Source organism: Rhinoderma darwinii, chromosome 5, assembly GCF_050947455.1.
Source record: "Rhinoderma darwinii isolate aRhiDar2 chromosome 5, aRhiDar2.hap1, whole genome shotgun sequence".
Lineage (NCBI taxonomy): Eukaryota > Metazoa > Chordata > Amphibia > Anura > Rhinodermatidae > Rhinoderma > Rhinoderma darwinii.
Window position 1 is genome coordinate 294,136,250 of NC_134691.1, and position 22,053 is coordinate 294,158,302.

General features: G+C 38.6%; 1 protein-coding gene across 2 annotated transcripts in view; it reads left to right on the plus strand.

Moving 5' to 3' along the window:
• Nucleotides 1-22,053, plus strand: part of HDAC9 (histone deacetylase 9) — a 407,399-nt gene that overhangs the window by 254,595 nt on the left and 130,751 nt on the right. The window lies entirely within an intron of this gene.

Below are 22,053 nucleotides of genomic sequence, written 5' to 3' on the forward strand. Positions count from 1 at the left end.
CTTTATATGAGCGGACATATCTACTATTATGTATATAGAATATAGTATACACAGTGAACGTTATAATGGCTCCACCCGATAGACCTCCTTGTAGATGAATTTATACTGATTTTACCCTGTGTATGTCCTATTTCATCTGCCTATGGTATTGAAGTATAGGGTGAGTCAAAATCTTCATTGTCTATATTGATGTCTACTTACTACTATAAAGCAAGAGTAACGTGACTTCTCTGCTGTATAAAGCTTAGTGTGATATTGTATTCATATTATTACAATTATGATTTCATGTTTTAAATGCTGTTGTGTCTCTTTAAATGATTGTATTACTGTATGACCCATATCTGTAAGCTAGAGAGAGAAGTACAGGTGTGTAACAAAACAATCTAACATCTGATATCGGAAGTTTCTCACAAAAGTCCTGCTTTATCTGCGAATCCCTTACTGTGGATTTCCATTGTGCAGGTGGAGTAGTGTTTACTATATTGTCACAGAGAATCGGCACTAAATTCATGTGGGATTAGTTTGGGGTACATCAGTTACATGATATATATATTTTTCCTGTATATATATATAAGTATATATATAAAAAACATATACCATGTTTTGAAAACCTCACTCCAGTGATGGCGGTACATCCATTGTCAGTCGGTGCAGTCCTACTGGTTCCAGCCTTACCCGAGCATTGCATATGGTAATATATGTGGTCTTTTGGGTTATAGAAAATGTATAAGGTATGTATTCCAGACATGGCTGTACGTAACTTACCTGATCAGTCACCTATTTCCAGTTCTAGCTTACTATGGGAACATTGCATATGGTAGCGCAATAAATGGTGTCCATTGGGTACAGGACTATTCCACTTTTCCTAGCATTTTTTTTTTCTATTCATTTCATAGCAAATAAGTTTTATGTATCCCAAGATCATTTTGAAATATTGAGCACCCCGGCTGCTCTCCCTACTTCTTCTTCACAATTGATTTACTTAAAGGATTATTCTGTGTTTTTTAGATAATAAATCTTATTTTTTGTATAAAGAAAAGTTGTACCATTTTCTTATATACTTTCTGTATCAATCCCTCTCAATTTTCAAGATCTTTGCTTGGTGTCATTCAATAGGAACTTTCATTATTTCAAAATCTGTCCATGGTCATGTGATGATCACACAGGTGCACGGCTTGTTGCAAGAAAGAACTCGGCAACCTGTACTGTACAAGTTGTGCACCTGTGAAGTCATCAAAGTACCAGAACGGATAAGGCCTGTAAGATAAACAATAAAGCCTGTTCACACTTTTTCACCGTTTTTTAATGCAGTTTTTGACACGGAAACCACGTCACCAAGAAAAGTCTGAAATCGCCTCCCATTGATTTCAATGATAGGCAGTGGCGTTTTTTTTCCCTTGAGCGGAAAAAAATGCTCACAAGAAAAAAAGCGACATTCTCTTTCTTCCCGCGGTTCCACAAGGAATTTTGAGGCAGATTTTTCTGCCTGCAAAAAAACTCAGTGTGAACTAGGCCGAAAGTTTTCTTTTGAATGACTAAAATGACACCCCAGACTGGGGCGAGACACCAGACAGCCGGACACTGTGCTATGGGTAAGACTGTTATTTGGTATTCAGGATATGTTGTATTTTGTACCTCTGTATTCATGTGACTGGCATGTGACTGGCATTGCCCAGCCACTTCACCTACCATACCTTGTGTTTGGTGGGTGATGGCCTGACGTGCTACCAACATACGTTTGTGAGCTTTACCTGGGTTATCACATAAGTGACTCCCCTATCAGTATTTCAAGTAAAACTCATATACATTTTGTATATTTACATCCATATCCTCGTTTCTTGCCATATATGTATTACATGCATATTATCATTTCAGACTTCTGCTGTCTGGTTTCCATCTTCACACACTGTGGTCGCTATCATCTCTGTAACTGTTTTATGTAATAGCTTTTATGTATTTGTACACAATAAAATGTATAAGTTTTATAGCAACTAGTGGTATATTGACTCCTTTTTAGGTTATTTTTATCAATGATGAGTCATTACCAATGCCCACATATCGGGCCTATATGTGCCTTTCCTCCTTGCTTCCTTCTGATCATCACTGTGATTATATTATGAACAAGTGGAAGAGGGGGTTTATGTTTGTCCTCCTTGTAGGTTTGGTGTATTACACTTAGGCCATGTTCACACGTGGCAGAATTTTTCCGCTGCAAATTTGCATATTTGACAGGTAATTCAGACGTTGCCGATATCACAGCGGACTTGCCACAGATTTCAAAGGGAAACACTGATTCCCAATAAATAGTACACAGTGGGGCGGGATAGATTTATTAAGACTGGCGTTTTATGTTCCAGTCTTAGGCTATGTTCACACGGAGTATTTTGGGGGAGGAATATCTGCCTCAAAATTCCGTTTGGAACTTTGAGGCAGATTTTCCTCTCCCTGCACGCCGATTTTCGCGGCGATTTTCGCGCCGTTTTTCGCCCGCGGGCATAAAAGCGCGAAATACGCTTTCTCTGCCTCCCATTGAAGTCAATGGGAGGTTAGAGGCAGAAGCGCCCGAAGATAGGGCATGTCGCTTCTTTTTCCCACGAGGCAGTTTTACTGCTCGCGGGAAAAAGACGCCGACGCCTCCCATTGAAATCAATGGGAGGCGTTCTCGGGCCGTTTTTGCCGAGTTTTGCGACGCGGTTTCCGCGTCAAAAAACTCGGCAAAATACCCCGTGTGAACATAGCCTTAAACTGGTTTTCCCAGAATCCTTAATTATCGCCTATCCACAGGATAAGTGAAAATTGTCTGATCACTGAGGTCCCAAAACCTCTGTACTGCTTCAATGTTCGACCGCCATTAAATGGAGTGGCGGTCAAACATGCGTGCTGCCGCTCCATTCAAAGTCTATAGGAAGGACGGAAACAGCCGAGTACAGCGCTCAACTCTTTCCGCCATTCTCATAGACATTGAATGGAGTGGTGGGCGCAGGCTCGATCGCTGCCCCATTCAAGCACCTCCTTATTGCCGGGGGTGCAGTGCAGAGGAACTTCTCAGGATTGTGGGGGTCCCAGCAGTCAGACAATTATCACCTCTCCTGCAGACAGGTGATAATTAATGATTCTGGAAAAATCCCTTTAGCATAAAGAAAAAAAAAATCAGCAAATGGCGACTTTTCTATGCCAGAAAACTGGAGTACTAAAGTTGATACATTCCCCCCTATGAGTATGTCTTACTTCCAAATCTTATTCATTTCATTCATTGCTCAATGAAGGCAAGTCTTTGTGGGTTTTTATAATGTTGCATTTTGCTATTACAGTCTGTACATTTTTTTATTTGAACTTTTTTGAGGTTTTTTAAGTTTAATTGTAATATCTTAGTAATGATTTTTTTTAGATGCTGATTTCTGAATTGCCGATACATTGATATATTGATAGAGGATAGATCAAATATAGCTGCCTGGTTACTTATATTACTATGTCATACATTAGTGCTGTCCAAGTGTAGCCAGGGGGCTGCCATCTAGACAATCCCAGAAGATTTAGTATTTATAGAGCCATGTCTGCGGCTTATTGAAGATGATATTGTAAAATGTGTACAAATAACCACTGGTATAAGAGAGAACATCGCATAATATCAGATTTTTGAAAGGCCACTGCCTGCCCCTTTGAAGTTGTTGGGAACACTACATATTGGGGAAGAATTACTATTGTTGCTGCACCAGAATCCTGGCCTAAGTTGTTGTTTTTTTTTTTCGATTTTTGGGCGAAAATCAATTTAGACAAATTTATTATTGATTTGTGCCAAAAAGAACAGATATTTGAAAAAGTGTCTAGAAAAGGGGCGTGGCTTAGCGTAAAATATGCAAATATTTTGATTAAAAATACTGTTGTAAAATAAGCCAAACGAGAGGTGGTAAGAAGGAGCACCAAATTTATCATACATCGTGCGCCATTGTGATAAATTTGGTGCCTCTTCTGACTGCCTGGTCTAAATATTAGACAGCATTAGTAAATCTGCCTCTGTGGTTTATTCTAGAAACATTTTCACATCATGTCCCCTCAGTTTTACTGTTATATTGATCTGGTTAACCCCATAAGGACCTGGAGTACTTAAGAGGACCTGTACCGTACCATTATGGCGCTCTGATTACGTGGGTGTTGCCATTGTTTTTAACCCCTAGTATGTCAAACCCAATTTGCTCCCACTACGCTCAGGGCATACTTTCAAAGCACTTCCCGACGTATACACTGAGTATATTACCCTATCGCAGTGCTAACAGAGCCCAATCAGCTTTAGAAGGGATGTGATGAGGCGTAACTGGACACATTTGCCATTCGGGTCTTGGATGAAAAGGCTATGAGCTTAAATGGAGGCCTATATTGTTTTCACCCGACTTTCCCAAAGACAAATGAAAACATCAACAACAGCTGAATAAAGTATTTGGGAGGACAGGCCAACTAGATTTTTAGCGATGTTATTTTAATTTTAGACTTTAAAGAGGCTCTGTCACCAGATTTTGCAACCCCTATCTGCTATTGCAGCAGATAGGCGCTGCAATGTAGATTACAGTAACGTTTTTATTTTTAAAAAACGAGCATTTTTGGCCAAGTTATGACCATTTTTGTAGTTATGCAAATGAGGCTTGCAAAAGTACAACTGGGCGTGTTGAAAAGTAAAAGTACAACTGGGCGTGTATTATGTGCGTACATCTGGGCGTGTTTACTACTTTTACTAGCTGGGCGTTCTGATGAGAAGTATCATCCACTTCTCTTCAGAACGCCCAGCTTCTGGCAGTGCAGATCTGTGACGTCACTCACAGGTCCTGCATCGTGTCGGCACCAGAGGCTACAGTTGATTCTGCAGCAGCATCAGCATTTGCAGGTAAGTAGCTACATCGACTTACCTGCAAACGCTGATGCTGCTGCAGAATCAACTGTAGCCTCTGGTGCCGATGTGGCCGTCACGATGCAGGACCTGTGAGTGACGTCACAGATCTGCACTGCCAGAAGCTGGGCGTTCTGAAGAGGAGTGGATGTTACTTCTCTTCAGAGCGCCCAGCTAGTGAAAGTATTAAAAACGCCCCGATGTACGCACCTAATACACGCCCACTTGGACTTTTGCAAGCCTCATTTGCATAATTACAAAAATGGTCATAACTTGGCCAAAAATGCTCGTTTTTTTTAAATAAAAACGTTACTGTAATCTACATTGCAGCGCCTATCTGCTGCAATAGCAGATAGGGGTTGCAAAATCTGGTGACAGAGCCTCTTTAAGGCATTTGTACACTTTATGAAGGAATTGCTGTTTAAGCATATAGTATAGTTTAAAGGTACTTGGAAAACCCATGCTCTTTTTATCAAAAGTGAAGATTTTAGACTAAGATTAAAGCAAATTAAAAAGACATGCAATTTATTTTGTCATCATTGTATTTTAGCAGCTACAACGATTTGTAAAATGTCCTAGAGCAAATTTAGCGTCATATGTATAACTCACTTATGTATAACTCACTGGTTTGTATGTCGGTAATATTATCCCCTAACCTCTGGGGGGGGGGGTGGGTGCAAAAGATAGCATAATATGTAGTAAATATATACCCAAATTGAATATAAATACGAATGTGCATACACTCAGCATATATGACTACTTTCACGAGACCTCTTATATGCCAGCGTCTTAGGGTTGGGCATACTTATAGATAAGTGAATAAGTTGAAAACAGTTGACACATGCTCCAACTTCTCTTTATTATGGCAAACTATAGATATGTGTTATCAATGTTTGTATGCTAAGTACCCCCTACTCAAATAAGTTATGTGAAATTACCCTCTTGGATCTCATACATTGTGCTGCACCTATAAAGCATGAGGACTCTGAGGGTGCCCCCTAGAGATATGGCATGTCTAGGCTATATATAATTACAATAAAATGTTCTGTCTACTGATAGATGCCCTGTAACTTTGTATGGAAGAATACTACTATGCAAGAGAATGGAAATGCATGAAATGCGTAAGAAAGATTCTATTTCTTCCCATAGGCGTCACCCTTTACATCCAAAATGTTGCCAGGTATTCTATATTTTGGGTGACATTCGATACCAAAACATACAAATAATAAAGTTGAATGGCAAAATATTTTTCTGAGTAGTTAGAGGTGTTGCGTTGTTAAGAAGATAAGATTCTGAACATTTGCTCGTTGTATATTTTGTCACGCAACACACATATTCCTACTGCTTCTCCCATAATTACTGCTTTGCCTTATTCAATTTTTTACTGAAAAGGTTTTTCCTATCAACGGGGTGGTTAGAATCTGTAATCTAGGAGTCATATAATTAGAAACACCTACACATCAATGCTACACTAAGGAGAGGTACAAATGAACAACATACCACTCATCTTTACACATCTTGAGATTCAAGAGTGAAGTAATATGTGAAAAATAAGATTAGTCCATATGAATTGTGCATGTAATCACAAAATATTCTGTGACAGTCTTATGTATTAGAGGTTAAATGGTAGAACATAGTGTTTGCCATATGATACCATTATCCTTTAAACCACTTGTCCGTTTCATCTCCTTTCTCTTGATTTCATCCTTGATCTTTTATAGCAGGTGTCATTTTTTGGATTTGGGAACCGGGTATAACCCTGTATCACCTCTTGTAATACTACCACCTACATCCTCATCATCCTCCCCTTTTTATCAAGTTGTACATAGTGCTGTAACCTACATAGTTGGATCCTACCTACCATATATCCCTATGTTACATATACTATTTAAATCATTATCATCCCTGCACCTTTCTGGTCCATATTGAAATGTCTAAACCATTGAATAGAGTAAACTGTGTGGTTACCATATACAGAGGGACTAAAACATCTACCATAGTTTTGTGATCTTTGAACCAGTTTTATCTCCGCTTTCATGGTGGTGAAATAATTTTACTCTATGCATTGTGATCCTATGATCCAATGATTTGCTTCTTTTTATTATATATAAATCTATAGTTCTCAGTTTCATTGGTTTTAGTTGTTTTGTTAGCATTAGATATGCCTATAATTCTGTCACAATGACAACACTATTAGGGCATACTGTATTAATGTCATAGATCCCACTCGTTGAGAGAAGGAGAGAAAAAAAGCAGCTGGCGCCCAAGTGAACTCGCTTGAATGTCTGCCATGTTATGCTACATATCTGATGGAAACCTCCCCTGGCAATATCAGCTGTTTGCCAGGGTGGTGGCTCCCGTTCAAAAATGGTTGCCTTTGTGAGACAACACCTACATGGTCAGGTTCACATATATCTGTTGAGTTATTTTTTCTTGAGTTGGACACAACTGATGACTTTGCACCCCTGTCCGGCATCCATAGCTGGACACATATGTTGCATGAAACATTTCTCTGTACGGCTCAGGGAGACATCCGGCGGTTGCCACCAGACAATAAATAGGTGCCAGGGGAAACTATGGGATCAGTTTTGTCATTATATCCCTTCAGTAGGCTGGAGGGGGGAAAAAAAAGTTGCGCCGGACATACACTACCGTTCAAAAGTTTGGGGTCACCCAGACAATTTAGTGTTTTCCATGGAAACTCACACTTATATTTATCAAATGAGTTGCAAAATGACTAGAAAATATAGTCAAGACATTCACAAGGTTAGAAATAATGATTTTTATTTGAAATAATAATTTTCTCCTTCAAACTTTGCTTTCGTCAAAGAATGCTCCATTTGCCGCAATTACAGCATTGCAGACCTTTGGCATTCTAGCTGTTAATTTGCTGAGGTAATCGGGAGAAATTTCACCCCATGCTTCCAGAAGCCCCTCCCACAAGTTGGATTGGCTTATTGGGCACTTCTTACGTACCATACGGTCAAGCTGCTCCCACAACAGCTCTATGGGGTTGAGATCTGGTGACTGCGCTGGCCACTCCATTAGAGATAGAATACCAGCTGCCTGCTTCTTCCCTAAATAGTTCTTGCATAATTTGGAGGTGTGCTTTGGGTCATTGTCCTGTTGTGGGATGAAATTGGCTCCAATCAAGTACTGTCCACAGGGTATGGCATGGCGTTGCAAAATGGAGTGATAGCCTTCCTTATTCAAAATCCCTTTTACCTTGTACAAATCTCCCACTTTACCAGCACCAAAGCAACCCCAGATCATCACATTACCTCCACCATGCTTGACAGATGGCATCAGGCACTCTTGCAGCATCTTTTCAGTTGTTCTGCGTCTCACAAATGTTCTTCTGTGTGATTCAAACACCTCAAACTTCGATTCGTCTGTCCATAACACTTTTTTCCAATCTTCCTCTGTCCAATGTCTGTGTGCTTTTGCCCATATTAATCTTTTCCTTTTATTAGCCAGTCTTAGATATGGCTTTTTCTTTGCCACTCTGCCCTGAAGGCCAGCATCCCGGAGTCGGCTCTTTACTGTAGACGTTGACACTGGCGTTTTGCGGGTACTATTTAATGAAGCTGCCAGTTGAGGACCTGTGAGGAGTCTATTTCTCAAACTAGAGACTCTAATGTACTTGTCTTGTTGCTCAGTTGTGCAGCGAGGCCTCCCACTTCTCTTTCTACTCTGGTTAGAGCCTGTTTGTGCTGTCCTCTGAAGGGAGTAGTACACACCGTTGTAGGAAATCTTCAGTTTCTTGGCAATTTTTCGCATGGAATAGTCTTCATTTCTAAGAACAAGAATAGACTGTCGAGTTTCACATGAAAGCTCTCTTTTTCTAGCCATTTTGAGAGTTTAATCGAACCCACAAATGTAATGCTCCAGATTCTCAACTAGCTCAAAGGAAGGTCAGTTTTATAGCTCCTCTAAACAGCAAAACTGTTTACAGCGGTGCTAACATAATTGCACAAGGGTTTTCAAATGTTTTCTAATCATCCATTAGCCTTCTAACACAGTTAGCAAACACAATGTACCATTAGAACACTGGAGTGATGGTTGCTGGAAATAGGCCTCTATACACCTATGTAGATATTGCATTAAAAACCAGACGTTTGCAGCTAGAATAGTCATTTAGCACATTAACAATGTATAGAGTGTATTTCTGATTAATTTAATGTTATCTTCATTGAAAAAAACTGTGCTTTTCTTTCAAAAATAAGGAAATTTCTAAGTGACCCTAAACTTTTGAACGGTAGTGTATGTGAATAGGCCCGAACTCAGATTTCTTATTACTGAAACTTAGATACAATTCATCTTTATTTTCTCACCTTGATTAATACTATAATTCAGCTACAGGATATGATATGTTCAGGTCCCCTAAGTAGCCATCATTTCTTTGACAGTGCTAACATGATAATTTGCATGGTATGTTTGGAAAAAAAGCAAGAAGTCTAATGGTCCTATTACGGGCCGTGTAAACGAGCACCCATCAACGAGAAAGCTCGTTGATCGGCTCTCGTTTGCTCCTATCAAACGGAGCAATGATTGCTTATGTATGGGGACCAGCGATTGTTACTCCGATCGCTCGTCCCTATACATTTTCATCATGTCGATAGCACATTTCCCTGATTATACACGGAGATGTGCTGCCGATAATTTTTAATTCTGTATAAAAGAGCAGATCTGCTGATAAACAAACATTTGTTCGTTCATCGGCTGATCATTGCCCTGTTTACACAGGGCAATGATCGGGAACAAGCGTTCATATGAACACTCGTTTCCCCTATCATTGGCCCATGTACTAGGCCCTTAAGAAGCAGTGAGTACTATGCTATATTGTATACTATTGTTTATATTATGTGGATTGGACTTGGTTCACATGCAGAGATAACCGATAATAGCAGAAAATCCATAAAACATTTAAATTGATCAGGATGGCTGTGTCTGTTTGTATACAATATATACATGTTATTAAAACCGAAAATAATCTCTTATATTGCTATGTTTATAAAGCTACAAATTCGCATACAATGTCCCAGTTGTTCCAGTGAAAGACAATTACACTCATTTTAGGCATAGTTTGCCTTGAAAGTGGAAACATTCTCACATAAATAGGCGGTGCACCGTTGTGATGGTATCTCACCTGATGTTGGTGTGCAGTTGCTTCACCTTGGAGCCACTTTATGAGCAATTGGGGTGATAAAGCAAAGCACCATCAAATGTGCTGCAATGTCTCACACAAAATCTCATATTGAGTTCCCTTTTGTGGCACAGCCCAATTTGACATTTCCTTATTTTTTATACGCAACAATCCGTTATCGCAAACACAACTCATATAAACTTAGGAAGTAACTTTGCCAATGGTGCATAGTAACTCTGAGTAGGTGCATGTATTTTTAGTGTCCCTATATTTTTAGTAGTACATACAGATGTCTGGTTTACTTCCTCTTATGTTTTGTGTAAGCTATGTACAAGATTTGGGCAGTGTACTGATCGCATACAATAACTTGTGGTTTGCATGTATAGTATTTATAGTAATATTCATGTGTATAACTTCCCTATTTTATGTAGTTCTGTTTTAGGTTTTGTTTAGCGAGAAGTGAGATACAACTGCAGATTTCTGTTCCTTGATTTTATTGTTGGAATAATGAATCATTTTGTATTAAACTCTGTTCACATTAGCGGTTAGATAAAGAATTTCATGTGCCACAATTATAAGTGGATTTTTAAAGAGACATAAGAGGGGTGCTTTATGATAGGCTATTTAAGAGCCAAGAGCCCATATGATATACTGCACAGGGTCCCTCTGCTGTCTGTATCACCCCACCTGCTTTCACTAATAGATTGGTTCCATAGTTGCCTGTACTATTCTTTTATCATAAGCTCCATGAACACTTGAGTACCGGGTCATTGCATTCTCTTGGACTTAAAAATTGATGGCTTCTACTTAGGATAGGCCATCAATGTTTGATCAGTGGAGTTCCTCCTCCTGCCGAACAACACAATGAAGGGGCCCCTGATTTATATGAGCAGCTGTGTCTTGTACTGCAACTCGTCCTTTTCACTTTGCTGAACGGTGGGGGTCCTGGAGGTCGGACCCACACCAATCAAACTTTCCTAAAGACAATATAATGAAAAAAATGTTACAATTTTAATTTAATCTTTTTATCGTAAAAACACTGCTGATTTGAATAAGTTGTTTTTTATAGAGAATAGAAAAAAATAATTCATATCAAATATATAGATATATATATATATATATATATATATATATATATGTGTGTGTGTGTGTGTGTGTGTGTTAGTCTCTTGTTTTTTAACCGCCACTCATTTACATGGTTTCTGGGATGAAGACATTGTTGTAGTATAATGAAATTCTTTTTGCTAACCTTCCACTAGACAAAAGAGGACAATCACCCTTTGTTCAGTCCCTGTTTGTGCTTACTCATGCTCATACTGTTCCTTGCAATCATCATTTTTATATATAAAGCGATTATTTTAGGTTACAGTATCCTCTGATACAATGAGATGTCAGTTCCTTTTTTACTGGACTATTCTGCATTTTAAATGAACCAATGTAATAATGCAGTCTAATTTAATGGTTACATTTTCTGTTATTTCTTCTATCATTGTGGTTTGCTGTCAGGCAGTCATGTAACATTTTACCTTTATATTAACAAGTATGCCAATGTAAAGAACTCGAACCAAGTTAATAAGGGGTATTGTTTATGTAGCCCATCAGTTCCCACACATGGCATTCTAAGAATCTTTTACCTGGTAGTAAGAGATCTTTCTGGAGCAGCAACTGGTGCAGAAAAGCTTTCCAACATGGTGCTCAAATCTTCAGCTCCAGGCAGGAAAGTCTCCAGAGTATTTCTTAGGTTGTTGCACTTTGGAGGATCTCTGCTTAACTTCAGGGTTGCATTAAGGCCCCTTATGAATGCAGATAAGCTCTACTATGTAGGTTCTTAGCAGGGTAGATGCAAAGATGAAAAACTTGTTGTTGAGACATTCTGGCCACCACATGTGCAACAGGGGCAAGTGGCCCTACTCCTGGAAAATTGTTAGGAATAACAGTGGAACCTCTTATATGAATATTTGGTATTTGATAAACTGTAGCAGAACCAATTTTTCTATGAGTTTCGATGGCCTCAGGCTTTCGGTCTCTCAATACATCGGTAACCTGTAGACATGTGTCCTAACTTTTAACTTATGTGTACTTCATGTACCAGGCTTTAGGTTTAGGTATACTCAATATTTTATGGAGTATTGGACCATGTAGCACGAGAGCTTGGGTGGAGTGCCCTATGTTGGCTGTCCCCAGTCTCATTGAGTACTCGGTAATACTGTGGACAATTTTCCGACTGTAACATTAGATCTTCTATGCTGGATCACAGCCAAGATCTTGCAAACACTTCATTCTCAGGGAGATTATATAATTGCTTTATTTTATATAAAGTGAATTAGTTGATTTCAATGCAACTTTATATTGATCTAAGGAGGGATATTGTATTATACAGGGTGGGCCATTTATATGGATACACCTAAATAAAATGGGAATGGTTGGTGATATTAACTTCCTGTTTGTGGCACATTAGTATATGGGAGGGGGGAAACTTTTCAAGCTGGGTGTTGACCATGGTGGCCATTTTGAAGTTGGTCATTTTGTATCCAACTTTAGTTTTTTCAATGTGACGCATCAAACTTATCTAGAATTTCACAAGAAAAACAATGGTGTGCTTGGTTTTAACGTTACTTTATTCTTTCATGAGTTATTTACAAGTGTCTGACCACTTATAAAATGTGTTCAAAGTGCTGCCCATTGTGTTGGATTGTCAATGCAACCCTCTTCTCCCACTCTTCACACACTGATAGCAACACCGCAGAAGAAATGCTAGCACAGGCTTCCAGTATCCGTAGTTTCAGTCGCTGCACATCTTCACAGCATAGACAATTGCCTTCAGATGACCCGAAAGATAAAAGTCTAAGGGGGTCAGATCGGGAGGCATATATCCGTCTCTAGTTGGCGTCTTTTCCCACATATATCTGTCTCTAGTTGGCGTCAGGCATGCTCGTTAATGTCACAAAAAGGCACCGATGGTTGACCAAAAATGGTTTAAACCGTGCTTTTTGACTGACCAAAATTATGAATTTATGGCAAGCTTTACAGGGAGCGGACCTCTATACTTGGCCAATGTATATTGAAACATTAACTACAAGGAGTGCTACTGATTCAGTCAAAAATTACTGCACACAAAAGACAATAGTAATCACTGTTAAGGGGGTTTTACACGGGGCGATTATCGGGCAGACGAGCGTTAATATAACGCTCGTTGCTGATAATTGCCCTGTGTAAACATATTATAACATTGAAATAACATATTAATATTTTGTAGATATTATGATATCATGACTTCGTGCTAGATTTTCCAGAAAAAAACATATTTAGTAGAAGCTATTCTGTATTGGCAGGAAACGGTTGTGCTCATGTGGGTGACAACTCGCCAACGTACAAACATGCCGATAACAAATATTTAAATCTTACTATTAAAAACGATATCTGCCACTCCTCTCTCATTAACCTCCCCAGAAAATCATTCATTATTCAGTGCTAACCATTGTTCCACAGTAGTTTGACATTTACAAACATAACGGCCCGAGAAAAGAACATGGATGCAATAAATCAATATTGTTCGCTTTATGGAAAACGACAAATTATTTTCAAGGAAAGCTTGTTAAAGATTATTCTTAAATAAATTAAAGTGTAAGCAGCTTATGTCTATGGATATCTTTAGCAGGCTGGCTCCCCTGGGTCAGCTATTCTTAGACAATTATTTTCATCTCATGCCATTGCACGTCTGAGATTAGTCTCTTAGGTATTATCATGATGCCATCCAAGCTACCTCCTAATATAACTGTACACCGGAATGACTATTTATAGCAAGCAGCCATTCTGTCATATTTGGTTTATTTGTGGTCCCTATGAAGAAAACCACAAATTCCTGCCTGCTACCAAAACAACTCTGATAAGATGCTTGGAGGGGGCATAATCATGTATGCATGGAATAACAGAAATATTTTATATGCTCACAAGATGCAAGCTCCGGGGCAATTCTGACTCCTCTTCTAAGAGATCCACCTTGTCACACAGGATACAAATACTTGGGTGACATTAACAGGAGCAGACAACTAGATTCTATTTATAGGTGATTTGTTTCAGAATAATCTAAGCTGGTGCTAGAAGATCACTCAGACGCAAATAGCTCAGAGGAAAGTGTTTATCATTGTCATTTATTGCATTAGTTGGAACCTTTAATAGGCATGTGCGCTACTCAAAGAAATACATGCATATGAAATACAGCCCCTCACTTATAGATGGGTATGATGTAATATAACATTTAATACAAATTCTTCTCAAAACTCAGTTCTGTATATGGTTAAGCTTAACGCCGGTTGCTTGTGTAATGTGTATGATACCTAAGTACATACGATCAGGCTAGACATAGTAGTGAATTAGTCAATGCTCAGCAATGCTACCTTAGAAAAAAGACAAGTAGAACTGACACGAGACAAAGTACTTTCCTAGCGCTGCTGCTCCTTCCTTCTAGCGATCGGCGGAGGTCAGAAAGGGCAGAACCCTATTAATCGGACATTGATGGAAAATTCTAGAGATATGTCATCAATGACTATACTGAGACAATTCCTTTAATGTAAGTATTTTTGGAATTTCACTTAAAACATATATATATATTTTCAAAACTTCATCTAGGATAATACAATTTATGGAAGATGGGGAGGAGGGAGATGCAGCTGCAGTTTTTCTCTATGTCTGTGAAACTTTATGCTGTGATAGTTGAGGGGAAGAAGGAGGCAACATCTTACGCCACTTGTGTCACATCAGTATGAGTCCATCTATTCAGCAGGTAAGGAAAGATGTGCTTTTTAAAAAAAAAAAAAAAGGAATGCAGAAGAAAGGAAAAAGACCCAAAAACGCAGGTTTAACTCGGTTCACATCACATTTGGGCTTCATGTTCGGCACATATATTCTCCCAGCATATGCGTCGAATGTAAAGTCCTGACTTATACCACTGTATACCATACAGTGGTTACATTGCACCTGGGGTCCCATGCAAAAGAAACATATACCGCATGGTGTATGTTTATTTGCGGGATTATACACTGAAAAGCGTAGTCAACTACGTTTTTTAGTACAGTTGAGAAAAAGATACGTCGGGCAAAACCCTGGAACATATATATGCCGAAGGAACACTTTTTTTAAAATCTAAGCTGGGTGAACGGGGCCATATGAATACGTTCAGCGTATGCGCCACGAGCCATAGACACAATTTCTGCCTACAGTACATATAATGTACATTTTCATTTCCCTGTTTTGCAAGGATAAGTACTCTTTAAAGCATAAGCCTTGTATGCCCGCTGCATGCAAGCAAGAGCAAAGGTGGAGCACTTAAGATTCAGCCTTAATCGAGTTTATTAATTATAGGATAATATATAGATAATAATAACTTATTCACCACTTGCTAAAAATGTTTTACCAAGATGATTCACATTTTGCCAGAGAGAGACATTTTAAAAATAAAGTTGTTATTCTCGACATGCACCATCATTAGGCACAAAGCCCAAAACTAATTATTGCTTTTGTGTTACCAGAATATTAATAGAAACATGGGAGCCACATCAACTGAATTAATTAGGAAAATAATATTGAAATCATCAGCAAGAATAAAGATTTCCAAATGGTAAATTTCAGTTTATCTCCCAGTCGAGTTTGATACAATTCAAGACGGCATTCAGAGTTTGTGTTCAGTTTTAATTGGACTATGAAAATAAATTAATGGAAACTAATTGTTTAGTTGTTGTAAGGCCAGCCAACTGTGGACGAGACCCTTTTTGCATATAGTCCTTATGCGGAAGCTTTAACAATGTCTTCTACAATCCATCTTTAAATGTTAGAAATCCCTATTACTCGTGTATAAAGGAGGAAGTGGGGCTCTATAAAGGGGGTGCAAATAAAACCTTGGAGCCACTTCAAAGAACCTATTGAAATATTGCTTAAAGGGAGATTCTTTTTATTTAGATATTTATGGCATATCCGCAGAATATGCCATAAATGTTTAATAGGTACTGCGCTGTTTCTGTAACTCCCATCAACTTCTATGGGGAGCCTTGTGCGACCATCTCTCCTCCTATATGTGGCTGCATATGTCTGCCTTGACTTGACCCTGTACTCCTGATGTGGGGGTCTCCTTTGGATATGCCATAAATGTCTGAAGTGGGATTGTCCCTTTAAATGACATCTCCCTAATGCTATTATCAGAAACCCTTCCTTTATCTGTAGGAATAATCCAGCATTCGGAGTCTTCATGAGGAGAGGGATCCATCACATTTGATGGCAAGAATAGCACAGCACAATTCTTGATGTCATAATGACAGAGACTCCATTATAAGTCAATGGGGTATTGATAGATTTGGAAATTGCATCATGGCTTATGTTTTAAACAGATACTTCGATGCGAATGTGAACATCAATTACTCATCTGAACTCGGGTGAATAAAGATAACACCTGTATACTGGATAGTGCGGTCCCCCTTCTGAATTTGTTGGTTAGTGATTTGAGGGCTCCAGGCAGCCCTCTGGGAGATGTTCTCCCCACTTTATGAATCCCATTGTTGAGATATTAACTAGAACCCTGAGAGATGGATAGATAGGTGGATAGATAGGTGGATAGATAGATAGATAGATAGATAGATAGATAGATAGATAGATAGATAGATAGATAGATAGATAGATAGATAGATAGATAGATAGATATAGTACAAAAATTAGGCAGCACTCCGTTTGTTAGAGGTGAAAAAAGAGGGTACTTTTATTGTCCCATAAGCAACGTTTCAGCTCCTTTCCCTGGAGCCTTTCGCTTGAGAAACGTTGCTTATGGGACAATAAAAGTACCCTCTTTTTTCACCTCTAACAAACGGAGTGCTGCCTAATTTTTGTACTATATACAATTGGGATCTTTGTCTACTCTCTTGGGCTTACACCCACACTATACCGGTGCTGCTGGATCCATTTGTCTATCTAGACAGACAGATAGATAGATAGATAGATAGATAGATAGATAGATAGATAGATAGATAGATAGATAGATAGATAGATAGATAGATAGATAGATAGATAGAAATTATTGTAATATAAAAGTGAAAAAACAGTTATAAGATCTGCTGCATTCTACTGATTGAAATGACATCTCCAGACCACGCGTTACAACTTTTGGCATATTCGAGAGATACATGAGAATGTCAGATGTGCATTTCCATCAATTTACTACGCTGGCTATAAATAAATCATGAAGATTTCAGATTTGTAATTGGAAGCATTTTAAATTAGTCATCATCTTAAATATATTCATTACGCACTATGATTTTTCCTCCAGTTGAATTATATTCTTATTATTTTTCTCTATTTGCCTCCACCTTACATGAACATGTCTCTTTCAACTTTCTCATTATATCTATTCACCAGAGACTGAATCCATGAACATGCAATGAAACGTGATCTTTTAAGGTTCATGGGAATTACATGTAAGCCTTGTTAAGCTATAAATGTTATATCCAGGTGTACAGTGGCAGTGGCTGCGTGAGGATTGAAAAAAAAGCAAAACGCTCAAATCATCTGTAGAATCGGAATGATTAAGACAGTGCCAAATGCTGGAGCAGCCTATTAAGGGTCTAAATCACTCGTCCTTTTATCCAGGAAGTGACTATTCTGATAGATATGACAAAATAGGATATTAGACCTTATTCAATATGGCAATAGAATAGCACAATAGTGCCCACATGTGTCTCTTCACACTTCAGTACGAGTGGTGTCAGGATGCGTGTCTGTTAGAAGACCCCACTCACAACTAAAGATACAGATGTGGGATATTACATCAGATATTGTACTCCTTCCACACCTAGAATTTATCATTTTGTTCACGTTTAAAGTTTTATAACTTGTGTATGATATGTAGTACCATTTATATCCATTTATTTTGTGGGGAGCGCTATATGATGTGCGATTGGGACACTGAAATGTCATTATATTCTTTAGACCTGGCTACACTGCTTTTATAAGCATGATCTGATGCCAGATATACAAACCATAGGAATATATCGAGTCTCAATGACACTGAGACTTTGGTGCAACTTGGCAAAGTCAAAAGGCAGTTGGACTCCAATAGAATTGAATGAGGTTGCTATGTAGACCTGGCCTAACCAATGATAATTTATAACAAACCCTGACTATAGGTAAATACTTTCAATAAAATTAATTAAGAAAGTAAGAATAGGTGCAAAACACGGGATCTGATTCCTGACAATGTTTTATAAGATGAGATCTTTTTTTAGTGGCTCATTGAGCACCCTTCTCTGACTCACCCACATTGTGAACAATAGGCATGGTTTAATTCCAATTAGCAACAATTACAATTATTTTGTTTTTTTCCTTTAACCCCTTAATGACCAGCTTATTTTAAACCTTAATGACCAAGCATTTTTTTTATGTTTTCCCATCGTCGCATTCCAAGAGCTATAGCTATTTTTTTTAGCATCATTTTGGGGTACATATAATTTATTGATTAACTTTTATTAACTTTTTTGGGGGGGAATAGAAAAAACACAGAAATTTTGCCAAACTTTATTGTATCCTAAATCTACGCCGTTTACCGTGTGGTATAAATAACACAATAACTTTGTTCAGCGGGTTGTTACGATTGCAACGATACCAAATTTGTATAGATTTTGGAAGTTTTACAACTTTTACACAGTAAAACACTTTTTTTTTTTTTTAATTATTTGTTTTTGTGTCTCCATATTTGAAGAGCCATAACTTTTTTATTGTTCCGCCGATGGAGTTGTATGAGGGCTTATTTTTTTTCAGGACGACTTGTAATTTTTATTGGTACCATTTTGGAGTAGATGCGACTTTTTGATCACTTTTTATCAGATTTTGTTTAAGGCAGGATTCACAGGAAACAGTAATTTTTCCATTGTTTTTTATATTATTTTTTACGGCGTTCACTGTGCTGGTTACATAATGTAATAGCTTTACAGTCGGGGTCATTACGGACGTGGCGATACCAAATATGTGTAACTTTTTTACTTTATTTTTTTTTTTTAATAGTAAAGCATTTTGTAAGGGGAAAACGTGGGTTTTTCATTTTTTCTTAAATTTTTTTTTTTACTTTATTAAACTTTTTTTTACTTTTTTACTAGTCCCACTAGGGGACTTTAATATGCGATTCTCCGATCACTTTTATAATACACTGCAATACCTTTGTATTGCAGTGTATTAATGCCTGCCACCGGAGACACAGACACTCTCCCTCCCTCTCTCCAAAACCACTCAGATGCGGCGCATCTGAGGGGTTAAACGGGTGAGATCAATACTGATATTGATCTCACCCGTTGGAGCAGGGATGCCCCCAGCATCTGGTAGCTGAGAGCAGGGACATTTAACGGCTCCCTGCTCTGTTTATTTATTTTGATGCAGCGCCGTGAAAAGGCGTATGCATCAGAATAAACCCCATTAGTGGCCGCCGTGAAAAGAGATACTCTGATTAAATAGATTTGTTAAAGAAGATATATTAATAAGTAACGAAGGACACAGGACCCCTGTTCTTTTGATTGGTGGGGATCCCTGCCATAAGAATTTCTAACTGACCAGATGTTTATGAATAAATTGGGGATACCCTTTGAATGGTCCTCCAGGAAAAATGAACATTGCATTTTGATCATCGTAAATAGATGTTCCTAACATCATAGCTCCCTTAACATAATGGGCTGGTTCAGAGGGCTAACAATTAGGGATGTCACAATACCAGATTTTGGACTTCGATGCCGATACTTTGTGTAGTATTGCGATACTCGATACCAAAATGATACTTTTGCCAACAATAATTTAAAAAAAAAGTTCTTACATTATCTGATGTGAGGCACATGGTATTATGAAACCTCCATGTGCCTCACATGAATAGTAATTAACCCCATCATGGTCCTCAGTCATAATGGACAACATTGGGTTAATGTGTGAGGTACATGATGGGGTTAATTACTATTAATGTGAGGCACATGGAGGTTCAGAATTCATAATACCTCATACCTCACCTTAATAAGTGAAAGAAAGCAGATTTTATTTTATAACAGAGTAAACATCATAAATGACGCTATCAATTTATTGTGGTCGCGACGATACCGAATATGTGTATACCTTATGTATTGAGACTTATTTGAATGTTTGTTGTAAAAAAAAGTGTGTGCTTTTTTATTTAACATGACTTTTTTTATTTTTCACTTTTTATTTTTAAACTTCTGGCATATATCTATATACTGATAGTACACAGGCAGTTGTTAGGACATAACTGAGTATGACTTAACAACAGGAAATATGGTCAGACAGCCCTAGGGTCTTTCAACTGTCTGCCCATATATGGCATGTCCCTCGATCGCGTCACAGGGATTCCCTGTGACACGATCCAAAGGGCATCCCCCTTCTCATTTATCCTTTGAATGCTGTGGCCAATTTTGATCGCAGCATTCAGGGGAATAGCGTGGCGGGGATGAGAGGTTTCTCTGATCTCCGCTGTTATAGCGGGGCTGTGGCTGTGTAATACAGCCATTGTCCCGCTCCTGACAATAAGGGCACAGACAGACGTGGTGGAATTGCTGTGGAATTCCGCTGTGGACAGTCCGCAGTGGAATTCTCCAGCGGCTGTTTTTTACAGTTGTTTCAATACATTTTTAGGCAAGTTAGTTCAGACGTTGCGGAAAACTCCGCTGCGGACCATAGGCTGCCATGCAGAATTTTCCCTCCGCAGCATGCACTGTCTGTTGCGGAGAAGAAGCGGAATTTTAATGCGGATTTCAGCCTTTGCAATGCAAAAACTGAAATCTGTGGCAAGTCCGCTGTGATTTCTGCAACGTCTGAATTACCTGTCAAATATGCAAATGTTGGTGCAGATTCATTGCGTAATTGCCCCAAATCTGCACCAACATTTGCAGCGGAAAAACTCTGCCATGTCTGGCCGTGCCCTAAGTGTGTGTGTGCGGTCAGTCTGAGGAAATGCAGGCACTGAAGAGAGAGAAAATGGGGGTGTTTTGTAGGGCGCCCACCATGTTCTCTGTCTTCAGTGTCGGCACTCATTAGTGCAGTGCTGGTCACATCACAATGTGCTAACCGCACGCACACTTGTCAGGACACAGGAGCGGGGCAATGGCTGCATTACACAGTCACAGCCCTGCTCTAACAACATTCATGTGCGGCCGAACACGGCTTAGTATCAAAATAAATGAAATAACGGTATTGAACTGTTTCAGGGTGCACAGTATCGAAGATTCGATGCATCGTGCAACCCTACTAACAATAGTGAGGACCCCCTCTACCTGTAGTAAGGCTGTCATTAAGCAAAGGGTTTACATTCAACTGACAGATACACAGATAATATTTGCTTAAACTCCACCCATTTTCTATGACATCAAGACTGTTGGCAACTATATCACTGGTTGAAGATCTAACAATAACATAATAATAATAATAATAATAATAATAAGAAGAAGAATTGAAACGGTACTGAGCTTTCTCCTATACATCAGTGAAACCTTTTTACCTAAATGTGGCTTATTTACCTAAATAAGTACAAACACCGTTTTCTCATCATTTACATTAGGTATATCCATCATGTCCAGAAGATAGGACAGGAATCTATAATTTACATATATGACACATACTATCTGTAGAGCTTTATATATATAGCAAAGTCTTATTGAGAATAGCCACAGCAGTGCAAATATCACGCTGAGAACTTGCACCTAACACCAAGTGATTGACTTTACGTAACAAGATAGCCTATAAATTGAACCTTTGTTTTCCAGCGTTGACATGTCTAGAGCTTAGAATAAATTTCGGTTTCCTGCTTTAGCTCTTAGCTGTAGCTTAAAATAGCTAAGGGAATTTACATTGAAAGCAGAGGACTTAAAACATTCTCCTACCAAAGCTACAAGGTGAGAAGACCTCCTCACCTGCAAGCTTTGTATTACTGCAGCACAAGCAACGGGGAAAATGCAGGGGATAAGTAACATCACTGTACCTGTGTATAAAGGCATGGATTTAAACC